This window comes from Manis javanica, chromosome 6, assembly GCF_040802235.1.
Source record: "Manis javanica isolate MJ-LG chromosome 6, MJ_LKY, whole genome shotgun sequence".
In the NCBI taxonomy this organism is placed as follows: domain Eukaryota; kingdom Metazoa; phylum Chordata; class Mammalia; order Pholidota; family Manidae; genus Manis; species Manis javanica.
The window spans coordinates 116,893,661-116,915,566 of NC_133161.1; the positions used below are offsets into that span (position 1 = coordinate 116,893,661).

The following is a 21,906-nucleotide window of genomic DNA, read 5'->3' on the forward strand; positions in this document are numbered from 1 at the left end:
CAGAGAAATTTTATTTCTTTCACATTTCATTTCGATTCCTACATATGTTATGTTGGTAAGCAATCTCAGTAGTTTCTAGCTTATTCTTCTGATTTTTTTTTGAAGATCCACATTTAGTGGATAAATCTGTATTTTCTCATTCCTCTTTTTTTCTCTTCTATGAAGGATAGGATGCTATAGATACATTTTTAGATTTCATTTCCCCCATGAATGTAAAAATGACTTCTTATTAAAAAATACAAAACAAATTATGTGTAGGCATGCACAATGATAGTGGTATGCCATTATATATTGCCAATTGAAACTAGTAGCTTATGCTAACAGTGAATTTCTTAAACAGCTAGTTTTTTCTTCATTTTCTTCAACTGACTTCTCTGAAATTTTTAGTGAGAAACATTGCCTCCTCTCATAGTCATTAATAATGGTGAAGCACTGTTATTAGAACATATTAACTCTGATTTCACCCATTTGACCCATTCAAGCATCCTTCTCTTTAACATCCACTAGACCAGTTCTTACAACCTTAGTTGAATCAATGATTCTTTTCTCCATTATATTAATAAACTCTCATAGCAAAACATCAAACTTCTGAAGACATTAGCATAATTTTCTCTACTATCAATAATCCTTCAACATCTACATTCTTAGCCATGATCACTGTAAGAATTTTGGGTGTCCTTTTAATAATTTTTATATCAATTTTTTATTTTCGCTAGCTGGTATTAGTGAGTCTAGAGTGGGGTGCACTGAAACAGTACATAACGCCCACCCAGAGCAATGCCTTCTTGAAGAGCAGCTCATGCAGCACGGAGGGCATCTATGACTCTCTTTCATTCACTTCAGCACCACTTGTCCCACTAACCTTCAGCAAAGCCACTCCATCTGAAAGTTTCACTAGTTGTCCATTCAATTTTTTCTTTCCATATTCACTAGTTATGATACCTAACTGCTCACTAATTTCTTCAGCATGTTTTTCAATTTGAACCTGTTATCTTTTCCTTTCAAAGGCATGGCTTCATTTTTGGTCACAGTGACCTGTCCAACTCTTCCTAAGACACGAGGCTGAGCACCATCAAGATTTAGGGTCAACATCTCTTCTCCAAACACTGAACCGCCGGTAGCAATAGCTATGTCCTTAAGTGAGTTTTTATTTATTGGAACCAGAGCCTGGAGCTTTGCTATAATTTGAAGACCAACTTTTAGCTTATTCAAAATGAGTGTATTTAGAGCTTCTCTAGTAACATCTTCAGCAATTATTACCAAGGGCTGATAATGACAATTTCAAGAGCAGGTATAATGGACTAGACACTGGACATTTTCTTTTCACTCAATAGAACATAGGCCTCCAGAAATTCACATTTCTACCCTTTTGATGTTTACAAAGTATGTAAAAATATAACCTTAATTGAACTTTAACTTTAGTAATTTCTAGTTCATCATTCAGTTTTTCCATTAATCACATCTTCTAGTCTTTTTCAATGCACCAGAAATGATAATGTTAATTTGTTTGTTCATTTGCAGAAATCATCAACCTGAGCATTTTCTTTGGGGTCTGGCACAGGTTTACACCGCTACTTCAGTTCAGCAATTATAACATCTATAGCTAACATTGTACCTCTCCTATTTTCCACTGGATTAGCACTTTTGCTGATTTCTAAGCCATCTTTGACAATATAATACACCAGTACAGTACAGTGTGGTTAATTGGCAGCCTTTTTCATTTATATCATTGGCAATATCTTGAACAAATATAGCCCCAGCATTTATATATTGATCCTTTAAGTCAATTGACTATGCAATGGTCAAAGCATCTTTTGCTAACCTCAGAACTTCACAATCACTGTTCTTCCTAAAGCTCCTCCCTAGTAATGACTCTGGCATTAGTTAAAAAGTCTACTACACCTTGAAGCATTAAGGCTCAGGCATCTGTGCCAAATTTGACATCTTTGGCATAAGCCTGAGTGAGCTGAGGAACCAGTGCCCTGAACCCTGGCCTCAGCTGCTGCAGGCTGCAAGTCATAGAAGCATTTCTGCAAGGAGGCATCAAGCAAAATGAGGGAGGAAGTGCATGGCACCCACAGCAGTGAACCCAGGTACCCTCTTTCTACTGCTCCCTCTGCACCTTGGCCCTGTCTGTGCAGCTGCTTCCATCTGCTTCCCAATGGCCCAGGCTCAGCAACCTGCATGCACTGTGCCTTTTCTTTTTAACTTGCAATATATCTTGGAAATTACTTCATATTGGTTCATAGAGGTCTTCCTCATTCATTTCACACTTACTACTGTACTATGGGGCTGTATCATTCTTTATTCATCCACTTTACTGGGTCTGGGCATTTAGTTTGTTTCCAATATTACTGGATCAGAAGATAAGCACATATACAACTTTGTTTATGTGTTGTCAAATCTCCTACCATAAGGATTGTGCCAGCTTGCTTTACAGTTACAGTATATGAGAGTCCCTGTTTTCTCACAGCCTTCAAGAGGATGCGTTGTCATACTTTCAAATTTTTGCCCATCTGATAGGGAAGAAATGACATTTTTATAACCTGTATTTCTCTAATTGTGTTTGAACTTTTAAAAAAACTGTATACTTAAGGGTCATTTTAATCTTTCTGTGTGTATGTCAGAATGTCTACCCAGGCCTTTTTATTTTTCTTTTTGGCAATGGGAATTTGATCCCTTATTCTTCACTTTTAAGAGTTCTTTTTATATTAGGGGCATTAGCCTTTTGTGTTATATATTGCAAATATTTTCTCCCAATTTATCAATCGTCTGTATTATTGTTTGTTATTGTTCAGGTTGTTTTTTTTAACTTTCAAGTAGTCAAAGTTATCAATGTTTTATTTTATCTGAACTTTGAAAAATAAGAGGCATTTTTCTACACTGAGGCTAGGGAGAAATTTTATCCCTATTTTCTTCTAGTTCTTGTGTATTTCATTTTTTAATATTGAAAATTCTGATCCAATTGGAGTTTATTCTGGTGGGAGAAATGTATCAGATATTATTTTTTTCAATATAGCTATCTGGTTGTTCTATAACCATTAATCCATTAATTCAAAAGTACACCTTTGTCCTGGTGATGCCACAAAGACATAACCTTTATCATATAATAAATTTCCTTAGGTACTTAGGTCTATTTCTGGGTTTTCCATTCTGTTTCCCTGCTATCATTGTCTATTCATGTACCAATACCCACATTATACTAACTATAGATACTTTAGTCTTTATACCTTCATATCTTGTAGGGCTAATACCCTCTCATAGATTTGCAGTGTTTTCCTGTTCTTTTTGCATGTTTGTTTTTCCATATGAACTTCATTATCAACTTACAGCATAAAAGAGCATGCCAGTATTTTGATTAGAATTGAGTTGAGTTTATAAATTGATATGGGGAGAACTAACATCTTTGTAATGTTGAGTAGTCTAACACAGGAAGAGGTATGTCTTTCCACTTGTTCAAATCTACTTTTGGGTCTTTCAGGTATGTGTTAAAGTTTTTCTTATCAAGTTTTCTTATCAACATTCCTTTTTAAGTTAACTCCGAAATATTTAGTCATCTTCGTTGCAGTTATTAAAGGGTTTTCTCTACCCATCCACATCTACTTAAGAAACTCTCTGACATCACTTATCCTCTTTCAACTCTTTCTGTACACTGGACCCATCACGATCTTTCAAAAAATGTAAATGTCTTCATTTACTTTCGAAGTCCTTCTACACTTATTAAGATGAAGACCTAGTTCCTAATTAGGCTTGCCACGTCCCCCATCTTCCAGCCCACACAGCCACTTCTGTGTGAACTTTAGCCACACTGACCAGTCTTCTTTCTACGGGGTGTTTGCATCCTGTCCTTTTGGCCTGCAGTGCTCTTGTGTACTTACCCACTGCCCCTCACCTGGTGGAAACTTAGTCACCTTCAGGACAGGTCAAAGGCACCACCGCAAGGATGTTTTTCCTGAACCTAAATTGAGTGCCCTTTTATCAGCTTTCACAGAGCCTACATTTTTTCTTAGCACTGTGACTGGAACTTAATAATTAATTACGCTATAAATTGATTATTAAGAATGTATGGAAAAAGTGTCATTTCTTCAGTGGCTGCCCCAGAGTGTTGTGCACTGTAGACCTCAATCAAGAATGTAAACCAATCACATTATACAAGTTTGGATGGTAGGTTACAATCCTTTAATTCCTGTTAGTAGAGATGGTAAGAAGAACTTTACCAGTGCTGCCCCCACTCCCAAAGCAAGACTGAAATGTATGGGGCTGAACTATCAGTTGGTGGCAACCTCTCCTGTAGGAGAATAGGAGAGCGAGGAGTGGCTGCTGGGCTACCCCAGTGGTACTGACACAGATAGAGAAACATATTTCTCCCAGCAGCACCCATAGTACTGAGGTGGGAACTCTGTGACTTGGAGGACAGAAAGAGGCAGATAAGAATACCAAAGGGCATTAATACCCATCCTATTATTTCAATGCAAAAAGAACTCTCCAAGACATGGAATTCTACAAGCAGACAGGAATTAAAGGACTGTAACCTACAAAGGAACCCCAATCAAGCTATCAGTATAAATGTATCAGTATCTTGTATTAAATTAACACAGAGAAATCAGTTGCACTAAAGATGAAACACTGATAATAACAACTATAAACACTGACAGCAAACAAGCTTCACAATGACATCAAAAACAATAAACATACTTAGGAATAAATTTAGCCAATGAAGTGAAAGATCTGTACAATGAAAAATAAGACTTGGATGTAGTATGAAATCGAAGAAGACACAAATAAATACAAAGATATCCTGTCTTCACAGATCCAAAGAATAAATATTGTTAAAATGCCCATGCTACCCCCAACCCATCTATAGATTCAATGCAATCCCTATCAAAATTCCTGTGACACTTTTCACAGAAATAGGAAAGAACTATCCTAGAATTTGTATAGATCCACCAAAGACCCAGAAAAGACAAAGTGACTGTGAGAGAGAAAAACAAAGGTAGAGGCATGACACTTCCTGATTTCACACTTTACTACATAGCTATAGTAATTAGAACAGTATGACATTGCCATAAAATAGACTCTTGACAAATGGAACAGAATCAGAGCCCAGAAATAAACTCCTTCATTCATGGTTAACTAATATCTGACATGTGACCCAAGAGCACTCAGTGGAGAAAGCATGGTCTCTTCAACAAATGGTGTCAGGAAAACTGAATAACCACATGAAGAAACATGAAATTGGGCCCTTATCTTATGCCACTCTGAAAAATTTACTCAAAATGTTATTAAAGTCATAAACACAAGATCTGATACTATAAAACTCTTAGAAGAAAATTCAGGCAAGAAGTCCCTTGATATTGGTCTTGGCAAAGATTTCTTAGAGAAGATACCAAAAGCAGAAAAGCAAAAATCAGTTAAGTGGGACTATATCAGACTAAAAAACTTCTGCCTAGCAAGAGAAACAAGCAATAAAATGAATGGTTAACTTACAGAATGGAAGAAAATATTCACAAACTGTATTGGACAAGGGGCTTATAACTAAAATAAATGAAGAACTCATTCAATTCAATAACTAAAAGAAAAAAAAATCGAATGATCCAATTTAAAAATGGGCAGAAGAATTAAACATTTTTTTTTTCAAGAAAAGACATCCAAATAACTAACAGGTACATGAAGAGATGCTGTACACCACTAATCATTGGGAAAATACAAATCAAAGCCACCATGAGATATCACCTCACATCTGTTAGAATGGTTATCATCAATTAGACAAGAGTTTACAAATGTTGGCCAGGAGCTGGAGAAAAGGGAATCCTTTTGCACTATTGGTAGCAATGTAAATTGGTAGTAATGGAAAATGGAAAATGAAAAACAGTATAGAGTTCCCTCAAGATATTGAAAATAGAACCACCATGGGTTTCAGCAATACCACTTCTGAGTATGTATAAAAAGCAAGTGAAAACAAGATATAGAAGAGATACCTACACTCACATGTTTTGTGGCATTGTTTATAATTGATAGATATGGAAACAACTTAAATGTGCATCAACAGATAAAAGGTAAAAATATATATATATATATATATATAATGGAGTATTATTCAGCCATGCAAAGGAGGAAAGCCTGCCATTTGTGACAACATGGATGGACCTTCAGGGCATAATCCTAAGTGAGATAAGTCAGATGGAGAATGACAAATACTGTATGGTATCACTTTTATGTGGAATCTTAAAAAAGCCAAACTCATAGAAACAGAGTGGATTGGTGGTTTACCAGGGGCTGGAGGGTGACAGAACTGGGGAGATGTTTAAGGGTACAAACTTAAAACTGGTAGATAGATAGGTAAGTCCTGGAGATCTAAATGCACAGAATAGTGTTTATTGACAATAAATCTGTAATATAAATTTCAAAGTTGCTAAGAGACTGTATTTCAGTTGTTGCCAACACAAAAAAGAAAAGATAATTATGAGTTATGATGGAAGTGTTAGGTAATGCCAGGATTATAATCACTGCAATATATAACTATCAAATCAACACATGGTACATCTAAACATACACAATGTTATATGTCGATTATATCTCAATAAAAATTTCTAAAAATACTTCATGTTATTTCTTATTACTGTAATTTTTTAATACTAAAAACATATTTTTATTATATGAATTTCTTTCCATTCCCTTTCCCATCAGCCATTCTTTAGTTTTCCTATTATCTTTATCTTTATGATGATTTAATTTTATTTATTTTCTAATTATATACGAGGCTATTAGTATGAAAGTGGTTAAGGGGAGCCAAAGTTATATGTGGATTTTCAATGGCACAGGGGTTGGTGGCCCTAATCCTCATATTGTTCAAGTACTTGTGTGTATTTAAAATATCTTAAAATTATATTTTATCAATTTACTTCTGCATCTTTTTGCATTGCCCCAGAACCATCTCAACAACCCAGATATTTTATTCTATTTTCAATTTTCTCATTTTAGATTTAATTAGTTGGAACTTAGAGTGGTTTATTTTGAAGTTGTAGATAGCAAAAAACTAACTTTTCTTCAATGACTGGAAAAATTATTCATATAAGAATATAGGTGAAAAAATATTATTTCTGTGATTAAATATTTACTTTTCAAACCTATAAGTTAAAAAATTTATAGTTTTAACTCACATACCTACTTTTAGGAGAAGTGATTTCAAAATTTCTAGTATCAGGGATGCATGTTAATTTATGCTTTTTCTGGCACTGTCACACAACCAACAATTAACACTTTGCAGGTGGAAGAGGTTAAGTGAAGGTGCAATCTTAATCAATGATTTCCCCACACTATTTAATTGCATACAAGGAGGTTAAAAACTATGTTTGCCTCACACCTGCTGAAAATACCAGCCAATACCTTAAATAAACTTTGTTTAATATTCATATGAACACACACACAGTCTCCACTAACGGAATTGAATTCTTGATCAACACATAATGTATATATTGCTTTGAAATAAAGAAATGCTTTACTTTAAAAAACCACACATGTACACATCCTAAAGCCTCTGTCTTGAAGGATCTGTGAACTTCCTAAAGTGACTTCTAAACAGATGCAATATAAAGACATATCCTATACCATCTCCGTGCATATAAATACACTTCACTGCAGCTCAGAACGTATTCATTCAACAAATAATGTTGGCCATTTACTGTGTGCCAAGCACTGTGTTGGACACAGAAAAAATGCTTGTAGTCTAGCAGATAAAGAGGAAAATAAGTAGATAATTTCAGCACCATGTGTTTTAAATCCGATGATGGGGGTGATTAGAGCATGACAAATACACACAGATGGAATATGCCTAATTCAGTCTCAGGGGATCAAGAAAACTCTGTATATTGTAGTCTTCAAACTGAAAACAGATGGGGGAATAAATTCCAATAAAAATGGGAGACAACTTTTTCCAAGTATAAGGAATCAATCAGATTAGCAAAGTACAGAGTCAAAAGGGCACAGCTTTCCCAGGTAACTCAGGAATGTCTGGACCTCAAAGGGATTGTGAGTAGCCGGGAAGCTGGAAAATAAAGCAGATGCCTATTCGTGAATGGCTTTTCACACCATGCTGAAGAATTTGACTTTGTTCTGAAGATAAAGAGAAACCTATATAGATTTGCGGTTTAGAAAGACCATGTTGCATTCTGTTAGGGAAATGCATTGGAGAGGAACTAGACCAGAGGCAGGGAAACCAGCGATCTCTGCATGATCAAAGCAGGGACATACTACTGTAGTCATGGAACAACAAGGAGTTGCAACTACTCTATATATGTAAAGTTCTGTCATCAAGATTTAGCAGTGGAAACAAAGATAAGTAAGCATAGTCCTTGCCTTCAAGGCACATAAACCTTAATATAGGAGATAAAAAGGTAGAAAGTAGAACATGTCAATATTTTGGCAGAATGGATTGGGAAACAAAATCACAAATTAAAAACTGGAGTAACAAATGACACCAATGTTGTACCCATATCCAAATGACAGAAGGTTGACAATTCGTGAAGTTATGGTTATCTTGATATTTTCATGTGATATGATCTTGTCCCAGAGAGCACAGCTTGTTTCCTGAGTAATTCCATCAACCTTACTGACAGGTTATCTTTAAAATAAAATAACAAGTTTGGAGCACCCAAAAACAGGGTCCAGGGAAGGACGTTGTCTTCTTCCAGCTCTATCCTTTAAATGAAAAGTGATAGGGACATGGTAGGTCTTCAATAAATGGATAAAGGAATGAAAATAAAACAAATGCCCTGAGTTTAAATGATATCTATGAAAAAATAACTCAAGTTTCAGCATTGGTAGAGAAAGGAAGGCAGGAATGCTCGGGGAAAGCTTTGTATATACTCTCAAACAATATGAGGTGGCTGTAGGAAGTTAGGATATCACAGCACAGACAGACAAAACAGACACAGCATACTCAGGAACTGGGTTGCTCTTTTGTGCAAAGATTTGGGACTGATTTCACATCTAAATGGATGCCCTTTAACCAGCAAGCAGCACGTTCTGCAAATAGCAGTTGCAGCTGCAAAACCAAAGAATCGTCATGGCATGTGCCGAGTGAAAAGGCCCGTTGTTTATAAATAGTTCTTTCAGCCACACCTGCACGTGGATCATAATTAGTGTTGTGTCATCACCAAGTATCACGGATAACAATATTATATGCACAGAGGACTGTGCTCTCATTTCTAAGGTTACTGTTTATGCACATTCTCTGGTTTCTGGCAGATTATATACCAAAAGTTGTCCTTGGTTTCATTCCAGTGTACTTGAGGCCACAATTACTTCCACATTGATTTGATCAAAGTCAACCTTTGTGTCTAATTGCAAAGCAGTTCCATGTTACTAGGGAAACAGCATCAAGTCTGAGTCTCAATGAATGGCGCAGAGAATTAAAATTACCTCCAACTCTACCTGAGCTCAACTGGAACCACAAGTTTGCTATCTTAATTTGAGACTTCTCTATGCACATCATCAGAGGAATCAAGGGATACCACTTTTTAAATTAAATTTCTTTAAAAATATTCATCTCATTTTGGGCACTATTAGGATGCTTAAAATAGTAAAGATTACACTATTACTGTATTGAATGTATATCACATTATTAATATTTTTCATTGCAGTCATTTAATACAAATATAATTAAACTATATTTATGATTCTGTTATAGTAGGTGGATAGCTAGACTTGAGCAGGGAGGGCAGTTGGGGACTTTGGCTGGTGTTTACATTCAGTTAGATGCTTATTTATATTCTAAACATTCCCTGTAAACTGTTCTCCTGGGATGTGGGGAGGGAGGGTATGGATACCAGACCTACCAAGACTGACTGGTTCCAACACTGACTCTGATATCACCTCAAAGTACATTATATGCTCATTAGTATACTAAAAATCACACCCATTAAAGCCATGACAGAGCTGAGGAAGACCACCTACAGACAAAGGGTGTCAGCCTACTTCTCAAAATCCCCTCCCTATTCTGAGAAAACCCCACCTAACCTGATGTCACCCTTGCTTAAGCTGTAACTGTAAGACCACTCTGCTGCTCACTCTAGAGCAAGCCCACACTCCCTCCTTGAGTGTGTACTTCACTTTATTAAACTATTCTTTGCTTGTATCTGCTCAACCTGGTCATGAATTCTTTCTCAATCAGAGTCAAGTGTGTAGGGAGATCTCCCCAGATTGGACTGCCTGCCAATTCTACAATTCATTAAAAACTTCATTTATTTGTATGTATCATCAATAATAATGATAAATGAAAAATGGCAACTGGGTATAAAATCAGTGCCATAAAAGCAGAAATTTCCAAACAAATAGAATCATTTCTTTATTTCTAGCATGATAAGCTAGCTTGTGTGAGAAACAGAGGAATTTCCTAGTTTTACAATAGTTATTCCATTTTGCACCTCTCCACTCAGTTCCTAGAGGAGTGGCCCGCTGAATGGGTAGATGAATGAACAAACACAAACGTGTCGATTCCAAAAAATTCCAATCTTGTTGGGATCATTCAAGTTAGGGAGCATTTCACAGAGATTATTAAAACATTGTGCATTCTTCTCTTCTGAAGTACATGCTTCTTGACCATCTTTAAAGCTCTTGCCCTTTTATCTTTGTCCCATCTCTTGGCTGAGTCCATATTCTTTAAAAGCTGATTTTAGTCTAGGGTTCTTAACATTTTTTGTCTTTAATGAAACAGAAGAGTCCTAAAATTATAGGCAAAATTGGTGAGCATATGTGCATTTGGGCATTTTTCTGCAGAGAGAAAGTCTATAGATTTTATTAGCTTTTCACAGGCATGTTGTTATTTCCATACAGGTTAAGAAAGACCATGCTGTCTTCTCACACATCGCCAAAGAAGTCAATCACTGTGTTCTTAAATGCTTGTTTTCATTTTTTCCAATAAAACAATAAAGTATTAAGCATGTTAGAAAAAATGAGCAATAGCTACTTTACAATATGAAATAGGTCATCAGGAAAATGCTATTCTCACATATCTTTTCAATACTGCATTTTGTGCAGAACAAAATAAACTTTAAAAGGTGCAAATATTCAATTAATAAAATTTTAGTAAGATGCAGTATCTTGCAAAATATATTGTTTATTATTGTTACATTTTAAACACATTTAATATAGACAAAATTCATTTCAATACATTCTGAATGCATTTAGAAAGTCCACAAGTTTGATATGACTATATATAACAACTTTATTTACACATTAAAGATAAACCATTTAATAAACTCAATGCATGTTTACTGAGGTCCTGCGTTGTTGTTAGGCTCTGCGGTGTGCATTAGACCAGAGGTGCAATGAGAATAAGACATACTCTTAGCCTCAGGGTTACAGTCCACAGCTGGAGGGTGGAGATAGGGGAGAAGTCTTTACCCTGTAGGTACACTCAGGGCTCTTTGTGAACTAAGGTCAAATGCCTAACAAGTCTTTGGGACTTAGGGGAAGCTTCAAAAAGGAAGCTCCTGAGTTGGCCAGTATGAGTAAGTGAGACCCAAGAGAAATACGACGAGGAGATCGTTAGGAGGTCAGTGAACCAGGCAGCAAGGCAAACAATACAGAAGTCCACACACATCAGGAAGGTTGCCAGTTTCAGGGAACTAAAGATTTCTTCAGAACTGAAATGCCAAACTATTCAGTCTACTATGCTATTTAAAAAAAGTTTGCTTGTCTAGAGGAAAACGGGGACCTACCAAAGATTTTAAACAAAGAGATGCAACTGGAGAGGACTGCAATGTTATTCAACATTTAAAGTGTTTACAAGTTGGTAGATGAGTGAAATTAGTTTGAAATATTTAGGCATTTAGAATTTGCTTCCAGAATCTTCAGGTTTAAGGTATGACTGCTAGCCAAGAAGTAAGTTTTTAAAAAAACCGAAACTAAATCCTCATTTCCTGTCAAAGAAACAGACATTTAGCAAACAAAAAGATTTATTTGTTTGTTATAAAGAATAAAGGACTTCGAGATTGTGTTCCAAACACAGTGTGGGGTGAATATAAGTTTTCACCCAGAATTTCCAGAATCTCCCACCTTGCTTTTGTTCCATTTAACATGCTAACTGGGTGTTTACCACGGCAGAGCGTCTGTTCTATGTGGGCAAAGGGGTGGAGACAAACACAGTCGTTTTTTCCTCCACTCCCTTCCTGGTACCTAATTGGTCTGGGGCCCAGCAGTCACCACAGACCCGTCCATGGAGTTTCTGCCAGAAGGGGTGGGTGGGAGGATAGAGCGCTCGCTGCAGCCCGAGGGGACGGATGGTGCAGACACTGGCATTGTGAACCTAACAAGCTCTGAGACATGAAACCCCTTAACCCAACCTGTCCTAGCGCTTGTCTTACTTCAGTTTCACTGGACTCTTAGGGAATTTGTCCCAGGGGGTAGCCCTTTTCCCTCCAGAGCTACAAACAATCACAGATTGGTTCTCTGCAGCTTAGGGGAAAAAACCTTGATTAAATAGCATTGTTTAGAGAAATGCCACTCTTTTCAAATCAAATTAAGAAAAATGGGAGAAACAAGAAGACAAGGTGCCCCCCCCTCAACACCCCCTTCCACTCAACCCTGTCCCGCTGCCCCAGGAGAAAACCTATGAAACTCAACAGGAAGAGGCAGTGGAGACAAGCATCAGTGACCCTGGCCATGGAGCCAGTCCACGGACTGAGGAAGACGGACAGGGCAGGGCCCGGCAGGCAGTGTCACCGCAAACAGAATCGGTTGGAAATAGATGACAGATACATAAGGTCTGAAATCAGGCTTTTCAAAAACAAAACAAAAGAAAACAACATCAAAAAACCTTAGATGTTAAATACAGTAACCGGCAAGGCTGGTACACAAAGTAAATGAGCATAGCACATTGGGAAATGTGTTGTTTTGCTCAAATTAAAGAAGCAAAGAGTGCTTTATGAAATTCCAGACCCTACTCCCTTCTCCTTAGTTCAGAGTGACATATATACCTAATTTTCCCTGTGTTTGGAATGTCATGTGTGGATTCCCATTACATTAATTAAATTTAATTTTCTTCTGTTGCTCTCTCCATGCCAATTTGATTCTGAGAATAGAAGAACTTTAAAGGGTAAAGGAAAATTTTTCTTCCCCAACAATGGTCATCTTCATATATTACTTCTAATCATCACAACAGCAATGTCAAAAGAGCCTTTTATGCACATTTTTGATGCTGGAGTTCTTGTCCATGGAGTCAAAGAATAAACTTAGCAAACACCCAAGGTAGGAGAGCCAGGGAGAGGCTTTTATTTAGAAATAAAGTGAGAGGAAACAGCTCCTGGTTTACTCCAGGAGGAACAAGAGAGCCGGGGGTGGTGTGTTGTCAAGAGGATTTATAGGCGGTTGAGGATTTTGGGGAACTGAGGGCTTAGGGATGTGGACTTGCTCCACCTGCCCTGCCCTCAGGGTGGGCTGGGTTGTTGTCTGTTTGCTGGGGCTGTTTACAGTAAAGTCACAGGTTATGCTGAGATACCTTCGTGGAACACTCAAACATTCCAGGCCAAGTTGCTCCTGGCCTTTTGACCTTTAACTGATCTCACTGAAGATGTCTATATTCCTAGTGTGGCATCTTTACCCTAGAGAATTAGTGTGACCTTCACTTTGCATAATGCTGAACCCAGAGTTTCAATAGGGACCTCTTTACATTGTTACATTGCTTTGACTGTAAATATCCTGCCTTGCTTTTTCCAGAGGCCCTCACCCTACTCTGACTACACCCACGGTCCCCTGTCTCATTTTTATATAAGAAAACTTAGTGAAAGTTAAATAATTTACCCAAAATTATACACTTAGAAGTAAAAAGTTTCCTAAAAAGTATATATAATATATATTTATTTATATGTACAAAACATGTATATACATATATATATATATATATATATATATATATATATATATATATATATATATAAGCACACATATAATATCTTATTTCTTTCTTCTTATTTACTTCTAAGACTACAACATTAAATTTAGGGCATGGTTATTATAATCTCTTAGTTCTATTAATTTAGTTGGTAGAATATAAAGATAAAAGTTTCCAAAGTAAATAGGTGTTAAAACTTAAAAATGCTTCATAATTTTAAAAAGTGCTCTAAATTGAACTCAGTAACACCCTATGAGCAATACAAATGAGTTTGTTCAAAGTTTGACTTCTTTAAGTAACTTAATGATACAAGTCAGGAAACAGAGATTTCTGTCTGTCTTGCTCACTACTGCATCGTCAGAACCTTGAAGACTGTTTGACACATAGTTGGCCCTCAGTAAATATTATTTGAGTAAAGTTGTTTTCCACAGGCAGCTAAATTTTACTTAGATTCTTATATTGTAAGATATAAAATCCAGACAGTGGACTGGCCTAGAGTTAGGGGTAACTTGGGAGTCTTCCTTTGGGAGGAGGTATGGGTAAAAAGTAATGAATGCAGAGCACAGAGTATTGTAGAGTCATTAGAAGCAAGAGATTAGAGGTCTGGATTAGGCTGAGAGGAAGATCATATTCTGGAGGGAGGCAGGGAGGAGGGAGGGAGGGAGGGAGGGAGGAAGGACGGAAGGAAGGAAGGAAGGGAGGGAGAGAGGGAGGGAGGGAGGAAGGAAACATAAAAATACCTATGTGTTGTGTTAGGGTTCACAATGAACAAATAGGTAAGCCAGCAAATGTGAAACAGAAGAATGTAATACTGTGCTAAAAAGGGTAGCCGGACAGTGTGAAGACACAGGAAAAAAGGCCAGATTCTTTCTCTGGCCATCAGGGAAAGCATGTGTCCAGGAATATTTACATCCTTTCTTTTTTAAGTTCTAGAATTTAAAAAATATAGATTACTCTACAATCAAACATTTAAAAAATACACTCTATTTATAATATCTAAACCACTGATTTTTTAAATTAGCTATTTTTAGAAACTCTAAAGCCCCTAAAATGTTTTTATTTTCCCTTGACCAAATGCCATCTGCCACTTTGTTGATGTGTCTTGATCAGATGCAAGAGTGGATTTATAGATGAGAATTATTTTCTTAACATGCACAAATAGTTCAGTTTGCAAGATAGTAAGTAGCAAATATTATTGGTTATATTTTTACCATTTTTTTGTTTTTTCAAACAGTGACTTGAGTTGGCTCTGGTCCATTATTTTATTTAGTTGACTTTTAATCATTGGCTGACTGAAAAAATTTTTTTAAACCTGATCTATTAATATTAATAACATAAAGTGAAATGGGAACAGCTTAAGTTTTCAATTTGGTGCTTCCAGGAAAGTCTGAGGCAGAAAATTTAATAGCTATTTAATAGCAGTGAGACAGGTAAGGGAATGGCGGGGGTGAAGCGGACAGAAAGTCTGGGCTGAAATTAACTAGCCAGGTATGGGGAAAACGGGCAGAGGTGGCAAAGGGCTTGAAACTGACAAACGAGTTGCTGAAGGAACCAGCTGGAACTGGGCCAAACCACCACGGCAGCCAGTCTGACCTGGAACGAACCTCTAACTGAATCAGAAACTTATTACCTAGCAAAAATCATGCGATCAGCACCATGACACTTCACAGTTGTCATGACAATCCCCAGAAGAGACCTAACAAGGAAATGCAGCCCCTTCAAAGCACCCCCCGAGAGAAAGCATGAGCCCCACCCCCGGCTGGACGTGCCCACCGTGTTACAGCGGGCAGATGGCCACATGCAGGCAGGACTGGGGGTTACTTGCCGGTGTTTGTATTCAGCTAGGTGTTTGCTTACATTCTATGAATTCCATGTAGTTGCTTTCTCAGGATATGAAGTGAGAATGTAGACAACAGACTAGCTAAAACTGGCTAGTTCCAACATGGAGGAGAAACTGATCCAAACTTCACCCCAAAATCCAATACCATAGTAAAAATCACACTTCTCCGTCATTACTGTAGTAAAAATTACACCTCCCTGTGCTGTGACAGTCTTGATGGGGACCAAATATACTAAAAAATCCCTCCATTGGACAAGGGTGGAGCAAGCCTGGACTCCAGGAAGATTCCACCTGTTCCCTTCGGAACCTAACCCCACTGAGTGAATATTCATCTCCCTTTATATGAAAGAAGGCTCTCTTTTGTTCCCTCAAGGCAACCCCCTCTGGGTCTGCCCACACCCCAATTCTCAAGTTTGTACTATTACCTTTTTCTATAATCTTATTTTCCAAATAAATTCTTAAAGTTCAACTGCTTTTGCATCTGTTCTTGAATTCTTTCTTGAAATGAGACCAAGGACTTGTTGCCAGTAACAATTGTACTTCAACAGATTGGCTAATAGACAACCAGGGAGGGGGTTACTCTGCTACACACAGTCTACTTCACATTGCTGCATGTTCTGTAACTTCTACCTCTTAATAAATCTGCCTCAAGCTGTACCAGGCTTGTGTCTGATTTCTATTTTGTGTGTAGCAAGAACCCTCCCCTGCAGTGGAGGCACAAGAGCTTGGGCCTTATTCTCCTGTAACAGCCGCATGCTATGGATCCAGAGTTCAGCATAAGCTTTTTTTCCCCCCAAGAAGTACAACATATACCAAGAAGTGCTGTAATTTTCTTTTGCATGTTTCATGTCCATTTACACTTCAGTAATGTTCAAAACTGCATCATTTAGCTGAAATAAAGACAATTATAAATTAGCAATTTCTATTAGGTTATTCGTATTACTTCATAAACAAAAAATTACCCAACTGATATGTTACAGATGAGATCACTGTATTTTAGGATGATTGAAATTCATACACTGACTTAATGAATGTGAAACCTCCAGTTTCAGAATTTCCTATTTCTCAGGGTTAAAATTTAAAGTTGAAATAATGAGCTACCAAAAAGTTAATGTCAAAGTGTTCTAGAAAAATGGCTATTTTTAGCTTAGCAGTTAAGTGGGTATGATATTCTATCCTTTTGATTGAGATTTCAAAGGAGAAATGTTAAGATGGATTTTTTTCTTGATTGATCTTATAAGTTATTAATATTTGAAAAGAGTACTGTTTTCCAGCCAAGGGGATGGAGCTACAGAAGTTCAGAGCAGCAGCAAAATTTTGTTGAATATCTGACTTGTTACATTTCATATATCTCTCTGATAGCAATGCCTGTCTTGAGAGGAGAGGGTCCAGTGGAATATAAGAGTCTCTAATAATGATGTTTACTGTGGTGCTTTAGACTTAGAAATCACTCAATAAATGCCACCTGTATATTTTTTGTATTTTTTTTAAGAATAGGTGATTGCATATGTAATGTTCCTAGTACAAATCTAACCCATGGAAGGTACTTCTATTTCTTATCATCATAATCAATTATCATCAATATCATCACCACCACCAAATGTACACATTCCCTAAATTCTGCTACATATTAGGGATCATGTGTCTTTCAAATAGGTTAGCACCAGAGGCTTAACGTGTATCTCAATTTGTTGATTTTAATTATTTTCCTTGATGTATAGTTTCATAATTTACCTATATGTATTTATATATCTATTATTTAACATCATGTGCTGACATTTTAAAAGAGGGTTTAATACAAATAATTCACTTATTCATCAAATTAGTCGACTGTATCTACTTCATTTTACAGATAAGGAAACTGAGGCACAGTTTTAAAGCTAGCTTTTAATTAAGTCAAGCAAACTGCTTTTTTTAAAATCCAGACAGCTTTATAGAATTCAAGTTTGATTTTCATAAGAAAATTTAATTTCTTCTCTGGCTGAAGTATACTAAAGAAATAGACTATGTTTGTTTTTATTTCCCCATAAGAAATTTCTTATTCTGTATTGTTTTTATTTTCTCACTTTTATTTTCCATGTTTAAAACATTACTCTCTGGGAGATTGATTGATAGAATTTTGATTGCTCAATTTTGTCACCCTCAGCAGGCACACAGCAGTCTAAGTTGGCTTATTGTAATTGACTTATAAAAATCTGTACCATAGAATCATGCCTGCCTGCATTCCCAGCAGGCTAGTCTTAAACTAAAGCACTAACTGATGAGCTAACCAAACAATTAACCAACCAACCAAATAACAAGAAAAATGAAAACCCTCAAAGCGCAGGGAGTAGGTGATTTTTCCTCTCATTTTTGTCTTAGCACCATGATTGCTTTCTGTTGAGTCAGGACAAGCCATCCTTATCCCTCCAGGGTTCTACTATATCCCTCCATCCGCCTTGGGCTGTTTGAGTGCAGTACTCACATATAGTGAAGACCTGCTTCCTCAGAAAAAGTATCCATCTATTTATATTTCAAGACTGATTTTTTAAAGTTTTTGCTATGAAAGAAAACAGATACGATCAGCTATTTGTATGTAAGAGAATGGTAGCAGTGACCCCTTCCATGCATGCAAGCACACACAGCACTGCCCTGCCTCTTCTGCCCACCTCCCCACCCTCCCCCACCCCGCTCCACCCCACCAACAACAAACACACACACTATCCTAAAAGGCCAGTTCTATCTAATCTCCATGTAAACTTCAGGATCTAAGGACAAGTTCAACCTTCTCACTGTAAAGATAAGAAGTAACTGAATATAAAAGACATGCATTCACGTGGAGAAGGGAAAAGAAAAGACTGATGGGTAAATTCATTGACCCATGTAATTTAAATATTTGATCTTAAGTTGATCATGATTCTTCAATAATTTTGCCTTTATTAAATAGGAATGGTGGAGGTAGAGCCAAGATGGCGGCATGAGTAGAGCAGCGGAAATCTCCTCCCAAAACCATATATATCTATGAAAATATAACAAAGACAACTCTTCCTAAAACAGAGATCAGAGGACACAGGAAAACATCCAGACCACATCCACACCTGCGAGAACCCAGTGCCTCACGAAGGGGGAGAGAAAGGCCACAAACCAACAAGAAGGAAAGCTCTTCCAGCCATCACTTGTACCAGCTCTGCAAACTATCTCTATCACCATGAAAACGCAAAACTACAGGCAGACAAAGATCACAGAGTCAACACCTGAGTAGGAGACAGACCTAACCAGTCTTCCTGAAAAAGAATTCAAAATAAAAATTATGAACATGCTGACGGAGATGCAGAGAAAAATGCAAGAGCAATGGGATGAAGTCCGTAGAGAGATCACAGATGTCAGGAAGGAGATTACAGAAGTGAAACAAACCCTGGAAGGATTTATAAGCAGAATGGATAAGATGCAAGAGGCCACTGAAGGAATAGAAACCAGAGAACGGGAACGTATAGAAGCTGACATAGAGAGAGATAAAAGGATCTATAGGAATGAAACAATACTAACAGAACTGTGTAACCAATCGAAAAGGAACAATATCTGTATTATGGGGGTACCAGAAGAAGAAGAGAGAGGAAAAGGGATAAAAAGTGGCTTTGAAGAAATAATTGCTGAAAACTTCCCCAAACTGGGAAAGGAAATAATTGAACAGACCACGGAAATACACAGAACCCCGAACAGAAAGGATCCAAGGAGGACAACACCAAGACACATAATAATTAATATGGCAAGGATCAAGGACAAGGAAAGAGTTTTAAAGGCAGCTAGAGAGAAAAAGGTCACCTATAAAGGAAAACCCATCAGGCTATCATCAGACTTCTCGAGAGAAACCCTACAGGCCAGAAGAGAATGGCATGATATATTTAATACACTGAAAAAGAAGGGCCTTAAACCAAGGATACTGTATTCAGCATGACTATCATTTAAATATGATGGCAGGATTAAACAATTCCCAGACAAGCAAAAGCTGACGGAATTTACTTCCCACAAACCACCTCTACAGGGCATCTTACAGGGACTGCTCTAGATGGGATCACTCCTAAAAAGAGCACAGAACAAAACACACAACATATGAAGAATGGAGGAGGAGGAATAAGAAGGGAGAGAAGAAAAGAATCTCCAGACAGTGTGCATAACAGCTCAAGAAGCAAGATAAGTTAGGTAGTAAGATACTAAAGAGGCTACCCTTGAACCTTTGATAGCCACGAATCTAAAGCCTGCAATGGCAATAAGTACATATCTCTCAATAGTCACCCTAAATGTAAATGGACTTAATGCACCAATCAAAAGACACAGAGTAATAGAATGGATAAAAAAGCAAGACCCATCTATATGCTGCTTACAAGAAACTCACCTCAAAGCCAAAGACATGCACAGACTAAAAGTCAAGGGATGGAAAAACATTTTTGAAGCAAACAACAGTGAGAAGAAAGCAGGGGTTGCAGTACTAATATCACACAAAATAGACTTCAAAACAAAGAAAGTAACAAGAGATAAAGAAGGACACTACATAATGATAAAGGGCTCAGTCCAACAAGAGGATATAAGCATTCTAAATATAAATGCAACCAACACAGGAGCACCAGCATACATGAAACAAATACTAACAGAACTAAAGGGGGAAATAGAATGCAATGCGTTCATTTTAGGCAACTTTAACACACCACTCACCCCAAAAGATAGATCCACCAGGCAGAAAATAAGTAAGGACACGGAGGCACTGAACAACACAGTAGAACAGATGGACCTAATAGACATCTATAGAACTCTACATCCAAAAGCAACAGGATATACATTCTTCTCAAGTGCACATGGAACATTCTCCAGAATAGACCACATACTAGCCCACAAAAAGAGCCTCAGTAAATTCCAAAATATTGAAATTCTACCAGCCAATTTTTCAGACCACAAAGGTATAAAACTAGAAATAAATTCTACAAAGAAAACAAAAAGGCTCACAAACACTTAGAGGCTTAACAACCTGCTCCTATATAATTAATGGATCAATGAACAAATCAAAATAGAGATCAAGGAATATACAGAAACAAATGAGAACAACAACACAAAAGCCCCAACTTCTGTGGGACGCAGTGAAAGCAGTCTTAAGAGGAAAGTATATAGCGATCCAGGCACACTTGAAGAAGGAAGAACAATCCCAAATGAATAGTCTAACATCACAATTATCGAAACTGGAAAAAGAAGAACAAAAGAGGCCTAAAGTCAGCAGAAGGAGGGACATAATAAAAATCAGAGAAGAAATAAACAAAATTGAGAAGAATAAAACAATAGCAAAAATCAACGAGAACAAGAGCTGGTTCTTTGAGAAAATAAGCAAAATAGATAAGCCTCTAGCCAAACTTATTAAGAGAAAAAGAGAATCAACACACACCAACAGAATCAGAAATGAGAATGGAAAAATTACGACAGACTCCACAGAAATACATAGAATTATTAAAGACTAAGATGAAAAACTATATGCCAACAAGCTGGAAAACCTAGAAGAAATGGACAACTTCCTAGAAAAATACAACCTCCCAAGACTGACCAAGGAAGAAACACAAAAGTTAAACAAACCAAATATGAGCAAAGAAATTGAAATGGTAATCAAAAAACTACCCAAGAACAAAACCCCCGGGCTGGACGAATTTACCTCGGAATTTTATAAGACACACTGAGAAGACATAATACCCATTCTCCTTAAAGTTTTCCAAAAAATAGAAGAGGAGGGAATACTCCCAAACTCATTCTATGAAGCCAACATCACCCTAATACCAAAACCAGGCAAAGACCCCACCAAAAAAGAAAATTACAGACCAATATCCCTGATGAATGTAGATGCAAAAATACTCAATAAAATATTAGCAAACAGAATTCAACAGTATATCAAAAGGATCATACACAATGACCAAGTGGGATTCATCCCAGGGATGCAAGGATGGTACAACATTCGAAAATCCATCAACATCATCCACCACATCAACAAAAAGAAAGACAAAAACCACATGATCATCTCCATAGATGCTGAAAAAACATTTGACAAAATTCAACATCCATTCATGATAAAACCTCTCAGCAAAATGGGTATAGAGGGCAAGTACCTCAACATAATAAAGGCCATATATGACAAACCCACAGTCAACATCATAGTGAGCAGTGA

The 21,906-nt window shown here is 37.1% G+C and overlaps 1 protein-coding gene and 1 pseudogene across 10 annotated transcripts in view; both read right to left on the minus strand.

Annotated features, from left to right (window-relative positions):
* GRIA4 (glutamate ionotropic receptor AMPA type subunit 4) overlaps positions 1–21,906 on the minus strand; it is a 392,195-nt gene that overhangs the window by 291,615 nt on the left and 78,674 nt on the right. The window lies entirely within an intron of this gene.
* On the minus strand, positions 529–2,299 carry LOC118967693 (60 kDa heat shock protein, mitochondrial pseudogene; annotated as a pseudogene).